General features: G+C 41.5%; 1 protein-coding gene across 6 annotated transcripts in view; it reads right to left on the bottom strand.

Annotated features, from left to right (window-relative positions):
• Nucleotides 1–23,496, bottom strand: part of znf536 (zinc finger protein 536) — a 234,253-nt gene that overhangs the window by 188,636 nt on the left and 22,121 nt on the right. For all 6 annotated transcript variants that reach the window (XM_076733827.1, XM_076733745.1, XM_076733908.1 and 3 more), the window contains exon 2: nt 19,454–19,535. The gene's annotated coding sequence lies outside the window, so the exon portion shown is untranslated. The remainder of the gene's footprint in view (nt 1–19,453; nt 19,536–23,496) is intronic.

Below are 23,496 nucleotides of genomic sequence, written 5' to 3'. Positions count from 1 at the left end.
CTACCTCCAACTCCCTGCTCAGTCTCCTCCTCCTGTTCATCCACCTATCCATCTATTCTTCCTCTTCTTCCAGCCTTAAACATTTCATTAACTTTTAGAATAAACTTTTTTTTTGCCATTTCATGTATCCCCCAAAATATTCCAACAACACAAGCTACTCGACATGCATGCTTCCGAACACCTCAATTGTGAAAGCATTATTAATATTCAATATATAAAGGGTAAGTCTGGTGATATTCCATATTTCCCATATTACAGTTCTGCTATGCCATGCAGGACAACCTGTGCACTGACACCTCCTGATATCAGGGAGATGAGTATTGATGTTTTATTGATGTTTTTCTGATTTACAGTTGCATGTTGTTAAGGCCAGCAACATGGTTGAAATCAACATCATGATATAGAGGCGTATTTCTGACACTGATATACAGTATATATTGTAACATGGCAAATGAAGAAATAAAAAAACAGTCCAGATGCAATGAGCTGGGTTCCATTGTTTTGCAATACATCAGATTAAAATGTATAGTTCATTCAGAATCATTCATTTAGGCAGCTAATATAAATAAATGACAATACAATGCGATCACAGTCATATCATGGCATTGTGCAGCCTCACATGACATCAAATGTTACAAATGCACCAAGTAGATAGTTTTTGCGATAACGGTAAAAAAAAGGGTAAATGATCTGTTTACAGTGCGTGATGACTAAATAGAGTGTGCACAGGCCTGTTACTCTTTTTTATGTATACAGTCCAAAATCATAAACAAATTTTGTGCAGCATACAGTATCCTTTTTCCTTGAGAATGAAGCAAAAAAAGGAACCTTTATCTTGGACAAAAAGGAGAAACCATGACATGCAAAGGAAGCTGTATGTACAGAAGAGACTGAAACAGCAGGCGTAAAATGACACTTTGGAGAAAGTGAGTCCTTTAAGACTCCACCCACCAGCGTCCACACATTAAAATCTGCTGAATGCTGGTGGCTCTTGATTGATCATTTCTGTCCGAGTTTCTCATAAATGCTCCTTCAGCTCTGGGTTCAGGCTGGAAAAAGTATTACGTACAGTATGTTAATTAAGAATGGACATAATGTAAATGCTAATGTTATGTGTTACCAAATTCTAGTCTGTCTTATCTGAAAGCCTTTAAAGCGAACTTGCTTTCCACTCACAGCAAGCTGTTTTAAACATCTGAACTCCCCCAGCACATTAAGGCATTAAAGAAAAAAAGAAAAAAAAAAACAGCTCCTGCTTAGATCTGCAGCTACATATTTCATGCAATAGATATCCAGGTCATTAAGCAACATTCTGACACCTCTGTTATTTACTACCCCAACCAGTTTCCCACCTCGTTTAATCAGACTTTACAAAAACCTGCTGACTCAGATAGAAACCTTCTTTCTCTCCACTCTGTTTATGTTTATCTCCTCAGCTCCATTCTGCTCTCAGCTTTTCTCTCTTTCTCTTTGCTTACTTACTCATATTTTCCAAAACGTCTATTTCACATGTGTCTGGAGTTCGGAGGGGCTGAGCCACAGAAAAATCACAAAAGAACAAATAAAGTAGAGTAAAGCCGAGTGTTTTCCTGTGACATAAAAGACTCCAGTTATCAAAGGCAGACAGGGTCTCGGCTATGTGTTGTAGCAGCCAGATGCTGAGTGTAACTTACATTATTGTAGCGGTCAGGTGCTAAACGTGTAACTTTGTGATTTTGACGTGTTTTACCAAAGGAACTACCACAACCCTGCATCTCCTCATCCATCAGAGGGATATTTAAAACATCCAAAGTGGAGCGCACCGTTTTTGCCTTAGAAGTGGTTTACCTTCGATTTTCTCTGCTGGGAAGGGATCACTTGAGACAGGAGGAGGGGGGCAGATTGAAGGGAATAAGATGTGGCTCAATACAAGTTATCTTTAATGGAAGGATCCTGGATGGAGGGATTCAAGAGAAAAAATGAGGGGAAAAAGCGGAGAGGGACGGAGGGGAAAAACATAGATGTAAAGTGTTGACAGCTGTGTTTGGTGCGGTCAGACTCTGGGGTCAGGTACCGAGGAACACACACACAAACAAATGTTCAAACGGCACACATAGTATATTAGCTGTCCCTTGCTAAATGGAAGCTGGATGTAATATTGTTCTTGTCATGACGGCCATCTGATGTCAATTTCACACAGCGACGGGACCCTCCGCAAGCTGCTCTGTACACCCGCCACCCTGGTACCGAGCAAAACCAACACACATACAAAAGGTGTACTAAAGCTACGCAGTCATGTGTGCTCTTTTTCTCTCTTCTCCCCATGTCTCTGTCCACCCCTCCCTCCTCACACACACACACACACATGCACACACACACTGGGATAAGTCATGAGGAAATGGATGCCCATGTTTTGTGGGACCACCTGTTCATCCTGGATACAAGTCTAAGAACCCAGTAAGGGTTAACCCTCTTTGTGGGAGGGAGCCAGGATTGTGTATGTGCGTGTGTGTGTGTGTGTGTGTGTATGAGTGTGCATGCATGCATGCATGCGTGTGTGTGCGTGCGTGTGTGTGTGTGTGTGTGTGTGTGTGTGTGTGTGTGTGTGTGTGTGTGTGAGCATTGGCACCGCCCCGTCTGAAACGTGCCCCATGAGTGGCAGACTGGCTCAGGCTGTCCGGCTGGGAGGGAACAGAGCCCATTGCTGGACCACCTCCCCGGCAATACACACACACACACACACACACACACACACACACACACACACACACGCACAGACACACACACCTAATCCTATGCACATTCCATGGGGAGCATCTTTCCTCTCCATCACCCATTCCAAACTACCTGCTCTAAAAAAAAGATTAAAAAAAAAAAAGATTCATTTGTGATCATGTGTTTGGACAGTTCTACAAATATAATTGTCTTCAAAGTCAGTGATTATGAAAAGCTAATTTTATGAATGTCTGTGAAGATGATCAATTAAAATGTGCATTTTTCATTGAAATAACTAGAACAAACTACTATCCTACTGAACTGAACCTGGTCTCAGCCTCGTCCCACAACACTGCTCTGAACCTCAACAATGCGGCCATATTACACTGCCACTGTGAGGACCACACACTCATGCCGACCTGCAGACACACACTTCCACACACAATCCATACAAACCACTTTGAATCATGGCACCTCTCATCATTCTCATGCAACCCCCCCCCCACCCCCCCCCACCCCAACAAATAATCACCTCCTGGGAGGCAACGAGATGGAGAAAAAAAACAGCAATCTTGTCTTTCAAACGAAAGGGGAAAAATATTTTAAGGGGCAATGAATTTCGTGGAGCTGAATAGGATGTTGGTACATGTTTTACTAAAGGAAATATAATGGCAGACTATTATTAGATCACATTAATCACGAGTGTGCCAAAGGCAGTGACAGCCGCGCTGAAAAGGATTGAAAACGCTGGTAATGGATATAAATTACCCATTGTGTGATAAAAGGATTTTTTCTTCACTAAGAAGGTAAAAAGGAATAAAAACACTGAGAGAGCCACTAAACGCTGTGTGTACATATTTGCATGTGTATATGTGTATGTATGTGTGAGTGTCCTGCCGACTGTGTGTGTGTAATATGTAATAATACAGGGTTATCAGTGCAGGATTAAAATTTTAAGGGAATCAGATAGTGACAGTGAGGCCTCGCATTAAAGGCACCGGCGACAGAAAAGAGGGAAGGATTAAAAACAGATTAAATTGGTTTGTAGTGACGGAGATGAAAGGAAGGAGGAAGAGAGGGGGGAAGGAGAGTGTGTTTTGACAGAGGTCTGTCGGGCTTTTGGCACGGTGATAATGAGTCACATCTCCCATGCACTGTTATTTATCGCCGACTTGGCTCACAAACAAAAGATCAATAATTTTGAGCAAATCTAATGTTGTCCTCGCCGCTAATGTGCTCGTCCATCACATCTGCCATCTCCACCAAGGAGATGGACTGATTCCCTGTTTATTTGGAGATCAAATGCAATTATATCACATGGCTCTAATAACAGAGGAAACCCCCCCCCAAACGTGAATATGTGTGGCGCCTTGGATCACACCCATCCATATGTATATATAGATATACAGACATGCACAAAGGTGTCACGTATGTGTAAATGATAATATATGTATGGAATGGGCGATGAGTTGCTGTGCCATTTTTCCACATCAATCTTCATTTCTTCCTCAGACCTTGCCTTTGAAATATGAAGTGTGTCAACGGCCCGTCCCCCCGCAACACAGGAGGCACACAAACATCCGTCAAAGCAACACACCCGATGTTCACCAGTTAGCCCTGCAGCACAGACAGATTAGAAGACAGCAGATCCTTCACTGACAACTAGCCCTGGGTGAGACACTTTCCAGCCACCTGAACTCAATCAGGCCCCGGTGGAGGCAGCATTTGGGTATTTCATTTCATCTCCAACCCCTTACTCACTTGAGGTACGTTTGATTTATCTTGCACACAGGAACGTAAATCGCATTTGGAATCTAACGTCAGTTTCGTTACGGTTATCTACATAGCGGCTGCTTGTTTCGGTTCTTTTCAACATGGTTGAGCGTAGCTCAGAGCAGACACTGATACAAGGGCCACCAGAGGTTCAAGCCACTGTGTCCACAGTCTATGTGATATGCACCCGCTCTCTAAGGTGTCTAATATCTACTAACTGTTGGCTATGTCAATAAATCATTTGGGACCTTCTCTACAGTCCTTGGCACACCACAATCAAGCACACCCCAGCACTGTGACAGTAAAGCCAGTGGCAGGTGTAAGGCACTAAGCTCCTTCCCCTTCTCCCTGGGTGAGGTGTGAGGAGCAAAACAATGACAGACAAAGGTCACCTGGCCCACAACGACCCACCCGCTGAGGTGTTGACCTGCCGAACACACCCCTGAGGCAAGAGGAAGAAAGGAAGGAAGGAAGGAAAAGATAGAAAGTCTGCAAGCAAAGATTTGAAGACAAACCGAAGTGGCAACCAACAATACAACAAATACCAACCGAAATAAGTTTTGTTGAGCTCTTTCAAAGTTGCATTGAGAGGGATTTTCCATAGATTCCCAAGTTCACCAAGTGCAAGTCATGACTTTATTCATTCATGACATGTTCATATAAATTTTGATTAATATGTCAATATTTCTTTAATTAATCAATTAACCAATTAGTCTATACAATTTCTGAAAATAGTTAATGGTGCAAATTGAAATTTCCCAGAGCCAAAGGTGATATATTTTCATTGGTTTCATTATTTTGAATTGATTTTGGTTTTGTTCTTATTGTGTTTTTAAATATTCAAATAAAATCTGTTTACCTCCTGTAAACCACTCTGAATTACTGTGTTCCAAAGGTCTTACAGATGAAAACACGTCTTGTCTTCACACCATGAGTTATGTCCAAGCAACAATCCAAAAATCTTCAATTAGACTATTCAGTTAATCATTTCAACACTACAAAGCATGTAGCAAATGTTAGCGATGTTCCAATTTTTGGGGTGTCTTGCATTTCCAAATCTTTTCAACAAGCTGTTGCATCAAAATATGCTTTCTGGAAAGCACAAGAAAGGCAGGGTACATCAGGTCAAGACCTTGGCATGTGAAATAATAAGCCTTGACATAAGGCTGAGAGCAGGGAGGCACACCACGACCCAGGGCAACCCAAGGCACCTCCTAACTGCACCTAATTCTCTCTCTCACTGTGTCTTTCTTCCCCACTGTTAACATACCCAGACACCTACAACCATGGCAGACTTCCTAGGCGTTCAGAGCAGTGTCAGGGCACAGCTAAAGGTCAACATTCCTGGAAGCCATGCAGAAATCAGCAACAATGTGCTGTTTTTACACTACGCATTCTTGAAAAACCTTTTTTTTTTTTGTTTTTTTTAATGCAATCAACCAACAAATGTGAATGCGTGAAACAGACAACCTCAGCGGAAATAGTGTCAAATGTTGTTTTGGAGGAGTAGGCCATGAACACATCAGGGAGGGGCTGTTATAAATAGCTCACAAATGCATGCAGGGATCGTCACCTAAACTGTTTTTTCCTTCCCCTGTTTAATTGACATCCGTATATCGGGGTAAAAATGCAAATATACAGAGACAAACGTGGTGTTAATGACACAGCTGCACACACTCATCAGTTCTCTGGAACAAGAGTGACACTGGTTTGTGTAAACACACATAATAACAGGTCAACTTCTCTGATTCACCCAAAGTCACGGGAAAAGATATCACAGTCGCTGTCGAAACACATATTACACACGCTCATTTTGATCTGTCTGTTGAAATATATTTGCACCTACAAAGGAAACACGTCAGAGCTGTAAAAGTTAGGTGTATCTGAGCTGAATATGCAATAATTCACGGGTGAAGAATGATTCCAAGCATCGCTGTAATGACAACCTTCTATATTGTTGTAATCATTATTGCCACTGACAGCATCACTATCATCATCAACACCGTCATCTGTAATCATCAAGCCCATCACGAGCCATATTTTTTTTACAACAGTGTGACATGGGCAGTCAGTGGATGGTGATGAAGCGGTGTTAGGATACGTTCACACCAAGCATGTCTGCAGCAGTTTAGTGGAGCTCTCATACATGCACAACTTCAGTTCTTTTTTGTTTTTGTTTTTTTTTACCTTATTGAAGCATTCAAACACAAAACAGCACAGCAAGATTACTCCATAAGTCAGTTTGTGCTGACAGATGTAAAGACACCAAAGATTAAACTTGCTGGTCATGGTGTCTAGCCATGCAGTTTGTTTAATTTAAAGCTCTCAAAGCATTGAAAATGTACCTTCAAAATATTTAGAAGTGACATTTCTTTCCAGAAACAGTGTAAAAAGAACATTTACGTTTTTAAATTAAATATATTTCTTAAATATATAGGTGTTGTCCATCACTGAAATACCAGTAACCAGTGCTGCACCTGATTGGATGAATGCACCACTCGCTGAGCTGTCAGCTGGTTGTTCAAGTTTTCAGGTTGGAAACACTCATCGACTCTTCAAATTTCACCGCTACTTTCAGATCTTACCAGCTCGTTTAAGAATATGTTTCGGAGGTAAAGAGGGTGAGAAACAGGACAATATAGCACTGCTTGTTTCCCCATTTAAAACATTTCCTACAGTTGGCTGATTGATCCCGCTAACATCTGGCAAGCTCAGAGAAGTTTCAGGCTGATATTTAGTAACAAAAACTCAGGTCACAAGATTAATCCTGCTAAAGGCAAAGTTCATCATCTCAATTTAAAATGTAGTTTTACACATTATCACACGCACATTGATTGATGATACGTAGGTCTTATACTGACAACTAGACAAGAACTGAATCAAGGTTTGATTATACAGTGATGTTTTTAACCCCAGGAATGAAACAAGCCCTCACAGACTTATTATCCAGCCCAGTATCCTAGGAGTATCCTAACTATGTCCATTTTGGACCATTCTGGACCTCAGGAATACAGTATACATCCAATGTGAAAAAAATTAAATAAAATGTATAGTTTATTAGAGATGGCCAAACAGTGCATCTCTCAAGTCAAACACATCAATATTGTTTTTTCACAAACAAACAGTGCAGTAAGTCCTGGACTGTGTACAAATGCTGCACCCAGTGTGATGACCGGTCAAGAGCAACAATGATATTAGCCTCTTTTATTAGTGTGGTATCACTGGAAAAAGATGGAAATCTCAATTTCTCTATCATCTTTATGTCAAAAAGTAAAAAAAAATGGAAAATTTCCTCTTCTTTTTTTTTTTTTTTTTGCCTTGTCTCTTGGTAGCAGCATTTAGTGGAGAGGAAATCCTCTGACACGTATAATCTACTTCAGACTGACATCAGCCAGTGTTGCTATCGATGCATCCCTATCTCAGTGAGCAGACTGCGTACATGAAGCAGTCTGGGAGTCAGGCTAGACTGACACCACAACAGCAGCCTTTGGTTCCCAGCACCTAACGCTCCGCTCGCAGCCTGAATATCGCCTGTGGGATTTCACCGCACTAAAGAGTTATGTCAAAGACCTTGACAACGTGTGACGTCTCCCTCAGCCACTGCTGTCATGTTCCGTCTGCTTCTCATCCCCCCCCTGCCCCCCACTTTTTTTTTTTCTTTCCGAGCCTCTCTTGACTCTGGTTTGAGCAGGAGACTTTCTCCCTGAGCATTTTAAGTTGTCATTTTTTTAAACACACATATCAAAGCCGGGAGTAAAGAGGGGGGACAGATGTTTCACTCATGCCTTTCTACTAGAGTACAATGAAGCTTTGGAGAGGAAAGAGAGAAAGGAGTGAAAAGACATTTGCAGAGATCTTTTTGTAATCCACATCCTTTCTTCTGACGACTGGCAATATATCATTTGTATTGATGCAATATTAAATTTCAATATCGCATGTCAAAAGGTACAAAATGATAGATCATAGCCTAACTAAATGAATTATTAAAGGCCTACGCCGTCTGCGCTATCGGCTTCTCTTACAATCAGCTGTGTCAGAAGAGTGCAGTTGGTGATACTGGCAGCATTTCAAAGCTTTGTCGTTCTTCTTTCTAGCCGCATCCCAGCTTTCTTAATCTAGCTTTCTGTCACTTATTAATGTTCCCAAGGAACTAAAAACCACAGATCTTTCCCTTCCCAGTAATCAGAGGCTTAACTCAGGTCCTTTTATTTCCCCAGAAAAATTCTTTAAAAACATAAATGAACAAAGTCATAATTAAATATTGAACAGACGATAAGGATGAGAAAATACATCCAGCTTTGTTAGATATGTTAAGAGCAGAGAAGAAGGGAGAGTGCAGCCATGGTTGAGGCAGTGACTCATTCTGTGCGATATGATTTATGTGCTCTTTATGTGCTCTGCGACCCTGTAAGTTTATCTCTATATTCCCTGTCTGATAGAGTGACTCCTTGGTTGTCTCCATGCCTTGCCACAATACCACTGCAAACCGGATTCCATGGTTGATTCTTATTTACAGCCCAAGTCAAAGGTTGATTCTTTGGTGTCTCATCAAGTTGTGGTTGATAAGAAAATAGAGGCCAACAGTGGAGAAACAAGAGAAAGAGATGTTTTCCTGCAGAAACGAGTGGATTTATCAACCACCCACTTTCTGTGCACCAGCCTGAAAATGACTTACCCTAATTAAAATGGTTTCTGTTCTTGAAATCTTGATTTCAGTTATTATCCTGGGCTGTGTTTCCCAAAGGGATCTTAAGGCAAAGATGATCGTAAAATCCATCTTATGAAACTTCTTAAGCTAAAGGACTTTTTCCCAAAAGCATTGCAACTGAAGACACTCAAAGAAATGATCGTATCCACTCTGAGGAGGCTCAGAGCATCTTAAGCTCCAGCACCTGAAAGAGGAGCAAAAAGCTTTCATTGTTTCAGTTCACTTTTAATACTACACTTTTATCGTGAACACTGGAGTTCTTTGTTAAAGTGACATTCGATGTAAAAGGTTTTAATGAGAAAATGTACACACACGTTAACTCAGCAATTCATTTGTACAATTTCTGTCATCCTCCCCCCCTTCTCACCTTCTGGTTGAAAAGTCACTTTCCTGATAGTATATGTTCAGATTCTGCATCTGCTCTTTTCATCTGTGGTGCAAATGTTTCAGGTCTGTTACAGAAATGATGAAAGAGTCACGTTCACCATGTGAGCTGCATATTCAGGAAGGTTACAGGATGTGCCACTGCTTCATTTTAGGTTTGGTATGAGCTAAAGAGCTACATCTGCCTGGAGCTGCAGCTACATTAGTCCAAGTTGACTTTCTTTGATTTAGTTCCACTCAGGGCAGCAAGCTGAAAGTTGTAAACTGCTTACTGCACATTGTGCTTTGTTTTCATACTGTACAATTCTGAGCATAAATCATTTTCGGCGTCATTTACAGCACCTACACTTTGTGATGTATGCACTTTTAAGATATAGCACGGCTTGCAGACACTTACATATGCAAAGTTACTTTATCGTGTTTTCAGTATCATCTTTAGCACCACGAACAGACGACGTTAAGAAGCTCTTGATGGCATGCACATGCACTTGTTCCTAAGCACTGCCTGGGGAAATGTATCAAGAAATTTAAGAGCATTTGTACAAACACTCTTAAAAAACGCTAAGATCGATTATTATCAGGAAACATGGCCCTGGTTTCTTGGAGTTTATTATCAAAAACTTAGAATTCAATTCAGGAACACTGAACAAGATTTAGAGCCACAAACATGGTAGGAAAAAATAGGAGGTTTGACTGTCCTGTTGTAAATGCACTCAAAAAATAACCAACTGTTGTCACTGTGATCTTACACAGAAAGCACTGTGAGGTGAGTGAGGATTCAACTTGATGCAGCCACTGTTTGGGCAGATAATAAGAGGTTCTTATGTCAATTATTATCTGTTCAACCACCTTAAAGGAAGGTTTAAAGGTATGCAACGCTAGATTTTCCTAAAAAAACAAGTATAGAGTGACATAAAGAAATCCCTCTCAATCACCATGACATCATGACTTATGACCCACTAGAAGTGTGTGGTGGTGTATTTATCAGCAGAGACTCTGCACTATGTCTGGATTTTCTTATTTCCTCCTCATTTGGCTGCAGTCAGGACATTTCTGGGCTGCAGCCTTCGGGCAGTGGGTGTGTAGCCCCCCACCAAAAACAGCACACAGGTTACATCAGGACTTCGTAAAAAGGTAGAGACCAGGTGCCAGACCATAGGCGGCCTGTATCCACGGGGAAGCTACGACAATGGCGGCCAGAGCGCCTAAAACTTTTTGTGTACAAAAAGTAACCCACAATTTCTGCATAATGTACCTTTAAACCACATTGTGGCACTCATGCATGCTTGGTAAAACAGAAGGCTCTTTCCTATTTAGTCTTCACCCAAAACGTGTGGTAGGGAGGCAGCGGGCCTGCAAAAACATTCTAAATTTAAGAAAGTGCACCCGCTTGGAGGCTAAAAGTCAGCACACAAAAAATCTTGAGGTCCACTCGCTTATGAGCAAGCGCTCAGTTTAGTACTTCAAGGACCAGTGTGTAAGATTTAGGGGCCTCTAATCCTAAAGAGTCGGTTTCTATCGAAAGTTACATGTTTGTCTGACTGAAGATTGGTGAAATACATACACAGAGCAGAAGGGCCTAGCTATATGCTTCCTGCTGTGTGCTTGTGTCCAGCACAAGTGTTAATTCTCCTATGCATGTGTGATCTCCTGAATCCCTAACCCCCCTGAGGTTATAATTGCAGAGTCCAGATTGCCGGGCCTGGCGACCCCCATGAGAAGTCACAGCCTCCATTTAGCTTCCAGATCCCATGCAAACGAACACAGGGCCCCCGTGTTAGCGTGCTAGCACTGGCTGGCAAAAATTCAATTTTCATCCCCCTTTTGTATCCAAGCCTGCTGTCTTGCCCTAACGATGCTCCCCACCCCCCACCCACCCCCCATACTCCCCTTCTCCAGCCTTCTCCCTTCAACAACAGAACACAGTGGAGTCGTTAGGACCCTCTCTTCATTACTTCAAAAAACCAATCATTAGACACCAGAGTATATACGTAATTAGAAAATCACTTCCTTTGCAATCCCGGCTAAGTAGTTTACATACTGTAATTACAGGGACAAAATCAATTTTTAATCATTTCACTGATTGGGCTCATCAGCTCAGTAGGAACATTGTATCCTGCTTGTTGTGCGAAAGCAACATCTGGGCTAAAACAATTACCCTTTTGTGTTCCAGAGCAGCTCTGAAAATGCCTTGCTGTCACTTCCCCATGTCGTGGACGCTCTCTTTCTATCTCTATCCGTCTCCAGACGCCTTTTTCCCTTTGCCTTCGTCTTTCTTTCTTTCTTTCTTTCTTTCTCCCTCTCCCTTTCCTTCTCTCTCCCTCCCTCTCTTCTCTCTCTTTCTCTTTCACTCCCTGCCCTTGACTTGGACATGAAGGATCACATTTAAAGCTTTATAAATCAATACGCTATAATAAGCTGCTCTTGACAGAGAGGGAGAGAAAGGAGGGAAAAAAAACAACATATTGCTTTTTTAACACCTCTTGTGTTTTTGTTTTTTCATGCCCCTGTTGTTACTGTCATCGATGGGTTTTTTTTTCTTTTTACATTGTTGCCTTTTAGAAAACAGATTTTGTTTGGCCCTGCAGAAATATCACCTTATTACCATGTTTTCTAGGCAAGATGTGTGCGTGCGTGTGTGTGTTGGGGGGGGGGACAACAATGTCAATAAGGAATATGTAAAGGCAGACGATGGCAGTCTCTGTCTTCTTGTTGAAATGAGACATAAATACATAACCCAACTTCAAACTGCGTCGTCTCTCCTGGTATGTTTCACCCTTCACCGGCTAATAAAATGCTTTGTATTCTTGTCTGAGAGAGGCCCGATCGATCCACATTAGTCTGAACTCTCTCTCTTTCACTTTGAAAACTCAGGAAATCAGATTTCAGAGAGGGGAGAAAAAAAATCGGTTAATGCATTGATCACTCTGGCTGTATGCAAATCACATTTGCCTCTATTTTTTTGCTGATCAATAGCATTAATTAACGGCTTCGTTTTAACGGCACCCCGCAATCCCGTTAGACACCACTGTCGACCTCAGAAATCATCCCCCCCCCCCTCGCCCCCTCCTTCAGTAGCCATGGAAATGAACGGCGCATGGCAGGGGCCATAAATCAGGAAATCCAATTTGACCATGAGCTCCAGTACTAACAGTAAAACAGGAGCACTAACACAGCACACAGGTAGGTCATCCTATATTGGGCATAATATTATCTATGAAAAGAAAGTGTAGAGGAGTTTTTTTTTTTTTTTTTTTTTTTACCTTTCCAACAAGATTTGTGAAGTTCAGCGATTTTAAACATGAAATCCAGTTTATGTTGGAGAGTCTACTTCAGAGCCTGTGAAAAAAAGTTGTGTTATGAGTTATTATATGAAAAAAAACCTTTTAGTATCAAGCTTTATCTTTCATTGGGATCGAAAATTTGAAGAAATAAAGTTTGAATTTGAATGAACAAATTTTCCCGCTGGACGTCATTGCTTACCCACCTTTTAACTTTATTTAACACCAGTAAAACACCAGCAGATAGATAAGCACTGTCTAATGAGTGAGTGTGTGTGTGTGTGTGAGTGTGTGTGTGTGTGTGTGTGTGTGTGTGTGTGTGTTGGGGGGGGGGGGGGTTGCTGGTGCTAACCAGCCTAGCTACTGCTGCCAGGGATGCTAGTGTGTGGGATTAATAATGGACGCTTTTTGAAATTATTATTATTCCCAAAATGCTCTTTTGTGATTTGCTTTGAAGGCCGTGCGTGTGTGGGTGAGGGGTGGGGGGGGTGTTAAGTGAGTAGGGGTGAGGTGGTTGGTGAGGGGGGTTTGAGGGGGGGCTTGCTTGCTCATTTGGAGAGCTTTTCCAATTATACAATTAGTCAGGAATGTAGGCCAGCGGCCTTGGTGCTCCTCCTGCTCCCCGACACTGGATAGCAAGTGCCCTCCTCTCACTTTGTATTTATCTCTTTCTTTCTCACCAGCCAAGAAATACATAGAAATACATGAATAGAAACAGAATTAAAAAAAACAGAAATAATATGCAAATGTGGGCTAAAGTGAAAGTGACACCAGCTCACATTCCAGGAGGTGGTTAAAGCGGCCGGTGTCCCAGAGGAGCAAAGCTAACACAGGCTGACCTTCTTTGTGAATTAGGTTGCGTGTGAACGATCAGGGCAGCGAACTGTGGTGTTAATAGATAAAGTCATGGGGTCGAGGCTCTCTGGTGTGTTGTGTTGAAGGGCTTTGTTGTAAATCCACCACCAACTCCAACCATTTCCAAAAACCCCACTACTTTGGGAAGATGAGTGTGCTAGTGGGATAGCTGGTTTGGGATTGAACACACGCAACGCAAACTACTTTTGATTCCTTGTCTTCTCTGGGATGGAGTGATATGATAAATTGATTTATGATGAAGGACAAATTGTTTTATAATTTGGCCCTTTCTGATTGTCCCCTCACTCTTGCCTGCCTGCTACTGAGTGTGCTGCACTGGGTTTAATATGAAGCAACAACAACAGCGAAGTGCCATCTGTTGGCATGCGGATTTTCTGTAATCTCTCTTTACTGATTACAACAATGACTACACGAACCTCTTAAATAATTATCCCACAATGTAAAAAAAAAAAAAAAGAAATAAAAAAAGCGAAATAATTATAATCATTAACTCCCACCAAGTCTGCCACTCCTCCAGCAAATGAAGGCTGTCAGAGAGAGAGACAGAGATAAAGAGAGAGAGAGAGTGTGAGAGAGAGAGTTTTTCCTCTGCTGCGATGCCAATCATGTCTTATTTATACCAGCGGGGTAGAGTACCACACAGCAGTGACAATCTTAACCCAACAACACTGAAGAGGAAACTGTGGGAACATTGACCCCTCTCCACCCACCACCTCTGCACCATTTGTTGTTGTTTTTATGTCTTCATATGCAGAAAAAAAAAAAAAAAAAAAAAATCCTAAAATGGAGTGCAGGTGACATTTTGTAGTTCGTGTGACATCCTGATATTTCCAGCACAAATCAATGTCAGGTCGAAAAAATGATTTGATTCAAAGTTTAACAAAGAAGAAATCAGTTTTAGTGAAAGTGAATGTGACACCTGTTTCTCCACCATCCATGACCTCAGCAGTCTAAAATGCAGACGACGAGTAGTGTTTAAGTAAAAGCCGTCATTAGAAACACAAATCTGCAAAAATCGGTACCTACCTATACTCACACAGGTGTAGACGCAAAAAGGTTCACGTCGGAAATCACAACAAATAATGAAAAGCTGGGGCTATTGTATGCAGCATGTTAGATTTGTTCATTCCTGGAATGCACAAAAAATATCCAAACATAATTTGATGTTACCTGGGAATGTCATTGTGTCAACAGTGTCCAAACATCTCTTCTTTGGTTTGTTTCAAGTCAAGATTTTAACCACAAGCCTTTTTAAAATGTACCTTGAAGTTTAGGAAAATTACTTTTTTTGTAAAGGTCAGAGGTGGAAAAAGGATTCAGATCTTTTACCTCAGTAAAAGCAGCAAAAATACAATATAAAAATACTCTGTCACAAGCAAAAGTACATTCCAAATTTTACTTAAGCCAAAGTGGATATTAAAAAAAAAACACCTCGGCCTCCTTGAAGTATCAAAAGCAGGAACTGTTCGGCACAATGACCCCTGTATCATATTCTATAAACTGACTGTGTTTTGGATGTAAAATCTTAACATGCAAACTAACTTCTATCTATGTCTGTCAAATCAATGTAGCAGAGTAAAGAGTAGAATATTTACCTATGAAGTGTCGTTGAACACAAGTATAAAGTGGCATCGAATGGAAATACTCAAGTAAAGTACAAATACCTCAAACTTCCACTAAAGTATAGTGCTTGAGTAAATATCCTGAGTTTTTACTTTCGACCATGCTACACACACACACACATTCATCAGAGGCAGTTGCCGTTTCCCTTGTCCCAGCAGCAGGTTTGCTCGTGTTTGTGTCTGTAAACGCTCGTCCATGTGTACAGTATGTGCGAGCATGTCTGTTTATGAATCTCTTTCTATATAAGTCATCTGTGTGTGTGTATGCTTTTGCAAGTTTGTGTGTGAGTGCTCTGTGTGAGAAATGGTGTGAGAATGCATCAAGGGGAGCATGTGTTAGCTCTGCTTCCAATATGAGGGAAATCTGTGGCACATACCTCCGATATGACACAAGCCAACACGACATGACTCACCCATGCTATATTTGATTAATAAAACTACAGCCGGCAAAATGTGTTTCAAAACAACAGACCATTACCACGGCACAGTTTGACTGGAGACATGTAGAATCGCATTATTTTTATTAAGGTATGAAGACAAAATATCTTTGTGTGGAGTGTGAAATCTGATATGATCAAAACTGATATCATCTGAATGTTACATTTGCAGTTAAATATGTCTTCATTTTTCACTTTAGGCATATGTGAAAGCAGGGCCAGAATTCAGACAGGCCGCTGTCTCAGCTCGCCCAGAGGAGGACAGCTGCCATATATGTTTAATCCCTGCTGCTCTGAATCTTATAATACACGTTACAACATGAATTTTCCAGCTTCAAGAGAAAAGGTTTCCATTGATTAGCACTTTTCAAGCAATCAATTTTCACAAACCCGCTTGACCCCCTCATCTCTTTCACTGTTTCTAAGGGAGCCAAGTCTCAGGATGATGGTCTTTTACCAATTAAAATAACATAGAGAAGTGAGACTGGTAAGAGTAGTTATTGGAAAGAGCAAGAAAGGAAGAGGAGCGGTGTAGGAGAGACGTGTATAGATTTAAGGGGAGCAGATACGAACGCGAGGTACCAAAGAACAAGAGAGAGAAACAACGCCGACAACAATAGCAAAGATGATGATGATGACGCGCTGATTACAGACAGCCAGGCAGGATGAAGCATCCTAACCCCACAAAGCAGACATATCCCTCACTTATACTTGTCATATGATCTCCCATCACTCACTGACACCCACTGAGATGCACATACAGTACACACACTATAACAGCCCATCAGCATGAGAGATGTGGTGGCCACGCTCCTCCAGCTCCAGGAATAATGGCTTGCACCTGTTTACCACGTCACCTCTGTTTGCTAATTGTCTCCTTGAGCTACATAGAGAGGAATTGACGGCGTCGTGGCTTTTTGACAGGCTGTGTGTGTGTGTGTGTGTGTGTGTGTGTGTGTGTGTGTGTGTGTGTGTGTGTGGTGGTGGTGGTGCGGGGCATTACTGCACATGAAACGACTGGCACCATATTTTTTTTATGTTCCATAGCTCTGTCCAGCGTGCATGCTAATACCTTAGGTGAGTAGCGACACAACACGAAGTCTCTGCATACACGTTCACTTCACTTTAAAGACACACCTGCCAATACTTTTTTAGGTAATGAATAGAATAATTCTCCAAAAACAATGAAAATTGAAGGGAACGGTATCTCTTTCTGCAAGATCTGAATGTTCAGGCGCCACAGGAAATTTAAAGTAGAGGGAAACTTAGAGTATGTCCTGCTGTTCATTTATAATGAAGACTTAATTTAATAATGAATATAAGAACAACCAAAATCAATGTCAACATATCTTGGTACTCTTGGTACTTGTTACTCAATTTCTTAAGTCACATGAGGTTAATATATTTATGTTATTTTGTGTCCCTAAGTGTGTCTGTATTTAACAGTATAACACACACACACACACACACACACACACACACACACACACACACACACACTTCTATTTTCAAATACCACCTTTTTTAGGATATTTTTAAAAATGCATTTTTAAATTAAGACTCAGACATTTTGTGACGTAGTCTTGCTCATTGTCTTAACTGGAGCTGAGGTGATCAGACTGATCTCATTTTTGTCCCCGTGTGTTCAGTGAAGAGCTTCGTCAAAGACACAATCAGCCTAGCTTAGCACGATGACTGGGAGAAGGGGAAAAGAGCTAGCCTGTTTCCACTTTGCACTTTCCATATTTTAGACTTGTAGAAGCAGAGAACTAGATGTTAGTGCTTGAATGCTGTGATATTTCCCTCCTATTAAGGAATGAGGTATTAAAAAGATGTTTTTGTTCTGTTAGACAAGTACATTTCACAAATATTCACATATCTGTACGTCTTGTTTTTCATGGGTAAACCCACAGATTTACTGAGCCAGCGCCACCAACCATCGCTTTTGCATTTAAAATAACAAATGTTTTAGAGACATAATCTAGCTGATATCATCATGCCAACTTCAGATGAATTTCCCCGTCAATCCTGAATGAATATCAAATTGATATTTTAAGTTAATGCTCTCAACAGTTCTGCATCTGGACATGCAGTATTTGAAGCGAGCAGCTCATAAAAATAAGATGGTAAAAGTAAGCAGGCTACAGCTGTTACTTCAATGTGTCAGATACATTTAATCAACATTTCATATCTTCTGCTGCTCATCTCATTTTCAGGTTGTAGCTACAGGTTATGAACATTAATTAGGCTGCCAGTGAAATCTGTAGTGTTGCCTTTTCAGCTGCCATAAAGTGATCATAGGTCTGAAATGAATTTTTGAGTTGTACTTTTTTTTAGTTTCAGTATGGGATTCAGAAGAATTCAGATTGAATCCAATAAAAATGTTCAAGACCCCAACACTAGCTAGCACTAGGACCAGCAACATGAGTCAGATGTGTCTACTTAGGTGTCAGTTTGTGACGTAAGCTGCAGGTCTTATTGCTTCCGCAGGTGTAAACATACAGTATACGGTAGTCTATACAGATTGTGGCCTAAACCTCAGGATAAACATATTCCCACCTGTGATGAGCGTTCATTATGCAGTGTTGTCCAACCTGATGTTTCTTGTGAAAATATGTGAAACCACAGAATGGCATCCTTAACATATACTGGACAGTATACTGTACAGTATGTTATAGCATGGCAAAACTGAGATGCATGGAGACTAGTGCAAGGTTGATGACGCATAGTATGTTCACTTAAACAACAATAGGTCATGCCCAATTGCAATGTTCAGGTCAATGTGGGGACATTCATTCACCCAACATCCACCCAATCTTCCATACAATCAATGTGTCATATTTCCATTCACGAGCATGCATTCATGCACTGTGTGATGGAAGCCTGAAGGGTTCCCTCTCAGAAGGACGTCCATTAATTTATTGAGCCAAGTCTCTTCAATCTGCATACAAATAACATGACTTTACACATTCAAATAGAATGCGGAGCATACGGCACTCTAGTTTTGCTTGCAGGTGATTCGTCGATCCTTGCCATTAACTTCTGTGGAGAGCTGATGAAGAGCACACAGGTGACGCAGTACAAAGAGCAAGAAAGTCTGAGACAGGTCTGCAAAAGTCAACAGCTCATGTTTGAACTTATGTAAGTTAACGGACATACCGAATTTCATTTATGTCACATATGAAACGCAACTTAATAGTTTTCTTGCCTACACATAACCAAATATAACCATGTGTTTTTTTTTAATTTAGGATGAAGGTCATGTGACTATGGATCAGCTCTCCACAGAAGTTAATGAGAAGGACCGGTGTATCACCTGCACACAAAATTGGATTCTGAAGTATGCACTGCACGCAGTTTGAAAGTGTAAAGTCGTGCTATTTCTTCGCAGATTGAAGAGACTCAGGCGATGATGGTAATAATAACTAACTTTAACTTTGTGGAACTCAGCGTGAGCCACTGACCCACCAACAGATGCTGCTGGGCAGCTCCCAGATATGAATGTCTCAGCAGTGTGACTGAGAAGCATGGCACTGCTTAGCAAGTGCATGCTCAATTGACTTTCCCCCGGATAAACAAAGATTTCAATGAAAACAAAAGATGCATGCACGGGTGTGTAAGTGTGACAGACACCTTTAATATCCTCCCCTTTCCCGTGATCAATCAGAGTGATCGTACCTGTGTGACTGCCACCGCTCCAACGAACGCCGGATGTCAGGAAGAGTGCCGACAGCTCCACAGAAGGTGGGACGACAAGAGCCTGTAAACAAAGCACACACACCAGGAAATTCACAGTCACCCATATTTGAAGCTTGACAAGTTTGCCACACTGACAGAAGAGAAATACCCATTAAAACATTGTGTGCCGATCCCCTCCGCCGAAAACCCCCCACATCTTTATTTTTCCTCAGGACTTCCTGTGAGGACGTGATGTCACTTACACATCCCAGAGTAATCTAACAAATATATGAACTTTAATCGCTTGTGTGTATCAGTCTTTTACTTTTTCATTTTCTTCTTATTATTACTTTTTAATTTGACACCGTAATATCCAGTTCAAGACGAGACAATCGTACTGGGACGCATTCTAAGATGCGCAAGGTTCATAATTTGAGAGTTAAAATACAGTGTTTAAAAAAAAAAAAAGAAAAAAACAGAAAGCTTTGTTCTCATAAGCAGAAAGCTGTGAGAGGAGCCTACGCAGCACAGCAGAGGATGTTATCTGATCCAGTCTTGAAGCCCAGCTGCTTAACGCCAGAAAAATAATCAAGCCAACACAAAGTATGTGAAGTAAAAGACTGCCACTCCCCTTTAAAGTAGCATGGAACTCAGTGAGTGGCATTTGAGCTGAAGCCTCACAGAGAGATAATCAGAAACTTAACAGCAGCTGGCTTTAGCTTTTGATATGAGTCACGATTTATGACATTATGGAGGGTCTATTTTCTAAACCCTGCAAAAAGTTTTTATGCTCGATTAAGGTGGAAAACCAAAAAAGTGTTAGATAGCTTTGTTCTTTGTTGAAGAAGCTAATTTATTCCTCTACGCAGCTGATTAAACTGCGTCTGATTTACCTTTCATTTTTTGTGACATTTCAAATGTTTGCTTGAATCTGTTGAAGTTTAAAAGGTGATCTGCGAGATCATGGTTTTGTATATTTACATCTTTAACACTGAACGTTTGATGCTTTCACGTTCTGCACTCTGCTACCCAAAGATCACCTGGGCGTGAGCAATGCTGCTATTCTTCTCTTGGGTTTCTGTAGGTGGCGCTCTTTTCAGTGTGCCTTCCTTAATGCTGCACATTATTACTTAAAATTATGACTGGCAAAGAAGTATGGGTCTAACTAACTCTCATGGCTATTCTGGATGTGGAGAGGCAGCCAGGCATGGAGAAGCTGGCTCAGACTGCAATGGGGGGGCTGGTTTGTGGGGGGGGGTGGAGGAGGAACACAGATGCGGAGGGTCTGCAGGAGGGGCCACCCAGACCAACCCACCGCTACTGTTTCAATGGAGCGTCAAGAGTAAAACTCACACTCACATACAGAGAACACACACACACTCACACACAAAGCCACGACATTGCCTTAAGTCACAATCTAAATTGGCTCCCAAGGGCATACCGACTACCTTGTTCACCAAAGGCATTGTGTATGTTTTCTGAGTGCTTAGCATATGCTGCCGTAACCTGAGATCTCTCTCTCTCTCTCTCTCCCTCTCCGTCTCACTTGCACACACATACACATGTACACAAACACAAACAATGTTGCAAGAAGTTGCTGTTTTCTCCCTTTACGTATTTCCCATCAGGCCCTTAATTAAATTCAAAATAGTTCACATCTACCTATTAAACCATGTTGCACCAACCGCCCACCAGACAAACCTTGAAAGAGACACAAATACAGGCAGGATGATGGGGTGGGGTGGAGGGGGAACAGAGAGACAGGTTGTCTTTTATAAGGAAAGAAAGTGATAGGAAGAGAGGAGAAACTATAAGGAACTCCTCTCAGATCACAAGCAATGAGGAATGTCACGTCTGCTTTTTATACTGCCATATGATATCGTTACACTGATGTGTGAAAGGTAAACACACTGATTTTCTCTGTCGTTCGCAACTCGCGTGAACATGTTGATGAAATGTGTTTGACGAGGTGTCCATCACTCAATCAAAAAAACTCCAAATCAATCAGGTTGATTTTCTGGACACGGTGCAGGGGCTGCTTTACCCTGAAAATTCAAAAGCGATGTTCTAATTATACTGCATTCACAGGCAGACACAGACAGGTTGTACCGCAGTAAAACACAGAAAGAGCTGCTGACACTTGATGGAATCTGCTACATCTATGAACAGATATCAAAGCACACTGCAGAGTAATGGAAATAGCTAACATTTTAAGACAGTCTAACCTTTCCTGTGTTTACCTTATTAAAGAGTGTGTACCTTAACTGGTGCAATACACATAAGGGGGGAAAACAATGTGTATAAAGCCGGCAGTGTTTAAGCAGGCGAACAGTAAAGTAATAGGCAAGAGCAGTGAAGTGTTGATTCTACAAAAGATGCGGGGGGAAAAATTGCACCTTAGTGCACACACACACACACACACACACACGCATGCACGCACGCACACACACACATTCCCTACCCCTCCTCAATATACTCCCACAACACGGCCGGCTGCCTGGCAGCCGAAGTTAACATTTTCAGAGAAAATATTCCTTGCCTCCAATAGTCCGATGTAATTCATTTTCCATCTCTGTTCATTAATCATTGTTAAAATTAGTGATCCATTTCTTCCACTCTGCCATCTGCACTCAGCTTCCTAACAAACATGACACCTCAGCGCATAATAAAAGCTGACAGCTACGAGGAGGCCTTTCCAAGTAGCTTTCTGCATATGTGCACCTCCACGACTTGATGCCGTTGTCAGACAAAAGTAGGTTATTTAGACCGCTGGCTGCAGAGAACTCCATATGAGTACACACACATGTGCATACCCAGACATATATGGACATGTATGTACATTCATGTGCATGTATACACTTATGTGTCCCAAGACTATGCAGCTACAGTACATGTCAAAGAGGCAAAAAAAAATCATGCATGAATAATCTCAGAACTAACAGTCACATGCACACACATTCACACGCACGCATGCACGCACGCACCAGCACATACACAAAACAACAGATGTGCCTAACCTTGAACAGAATGTGCTAAAATCCTGATAAGGAAAATCTCCCCCATATTTCTCAGCAAAGGGGTGAAGTGAGGAAAATGAGAAAACGGCAAACAAAAAAAATATGAGCAATCATGAAGCCCAAGAGAGTGAAAGAAACACAGAGAAAGAGGGAAGCCTTGAAAGGATCCTGTTTACCCCGACAAGGTTTTTGCTTTAACTTCAGCTGGAACAGTGTTGTACTTTTCCATTTGCATTTGCTTCCAGCAGCTGTGGCATTTGTATGTATTTGTTGTGATACTGTATATCAGCTCGGCTACACCCTAAGCTAAGAGCTGATTCGGCTGAGGGGTACGACAGTGTGGGACAGAGAGAAAGAGAAGATAAAGAGAGAGTGAGTCACTGGGCCAGACGATTGCCCTCTCAGGTCACCCAGGCCTCATAAACAACCCACTGATTCACATAAAAATACCTTGATGGAAAGCTATTGACTCCCCTGCAGACAGCCAGTAACATGAAAACATGTAGATTTAAATGTATAAGAAGTGGTTTCACCTCATTTTTTAAGTATTCCAGTGCCCACAGACTTATAGTTCAATCAAGCATAAAGGAAGGAATTTAGCAACACTTCTGGGTTGAAAAAGCGAAATAAACAGGTACACACACATCAGAAGCCCAGGCTACGAGTAAAATCTTTTACACTTTACAGCATCATTACTTATTTATGATCAAATGTGTTATCTATTGCATAATTTCTATTATCACGGAATAACTTTTCCACCACAAGCAAGTGTAAAATCATAAAAAATATATCAAAAAATCATTCAAAAATTCACCGAGAATAAATTTGAATGCCACCCAAGCCTCTTTCTCTGTCTCTCTCCTTTTTGCGCTCTCTCACTCACACACGCACAGCTTACTCACGGTACCTTCCCCTAGTCTCTTGTTAACACCACCCCAATGCACACAATACACACACTCAGACACACACGCACGGTCAGGATCCCTCCCTGGCGAGGTGTGTGTGTCTCTGCCTGAGGCACAGCAC

This window comes from Chaetodon auriga, chromosome 1 (genome assembly GCF_051107435.1).
Source record: "Chaetodon auriga isolate fChaAug3 chromosome 1, fChaAug3.hap1, whole genome shotgun sequence".
NCBI classification, from domain to species: domain Eukaryota; kingdom Metazoa; phylum Chordata; class Actinopteri; order Chaetodontiformes; family Chaetodontidae; genus Chaetodon; species Chaetodon auriga.
This window is presented reverse-complemented; position numbering and strand designations above follow the sequence as displayed.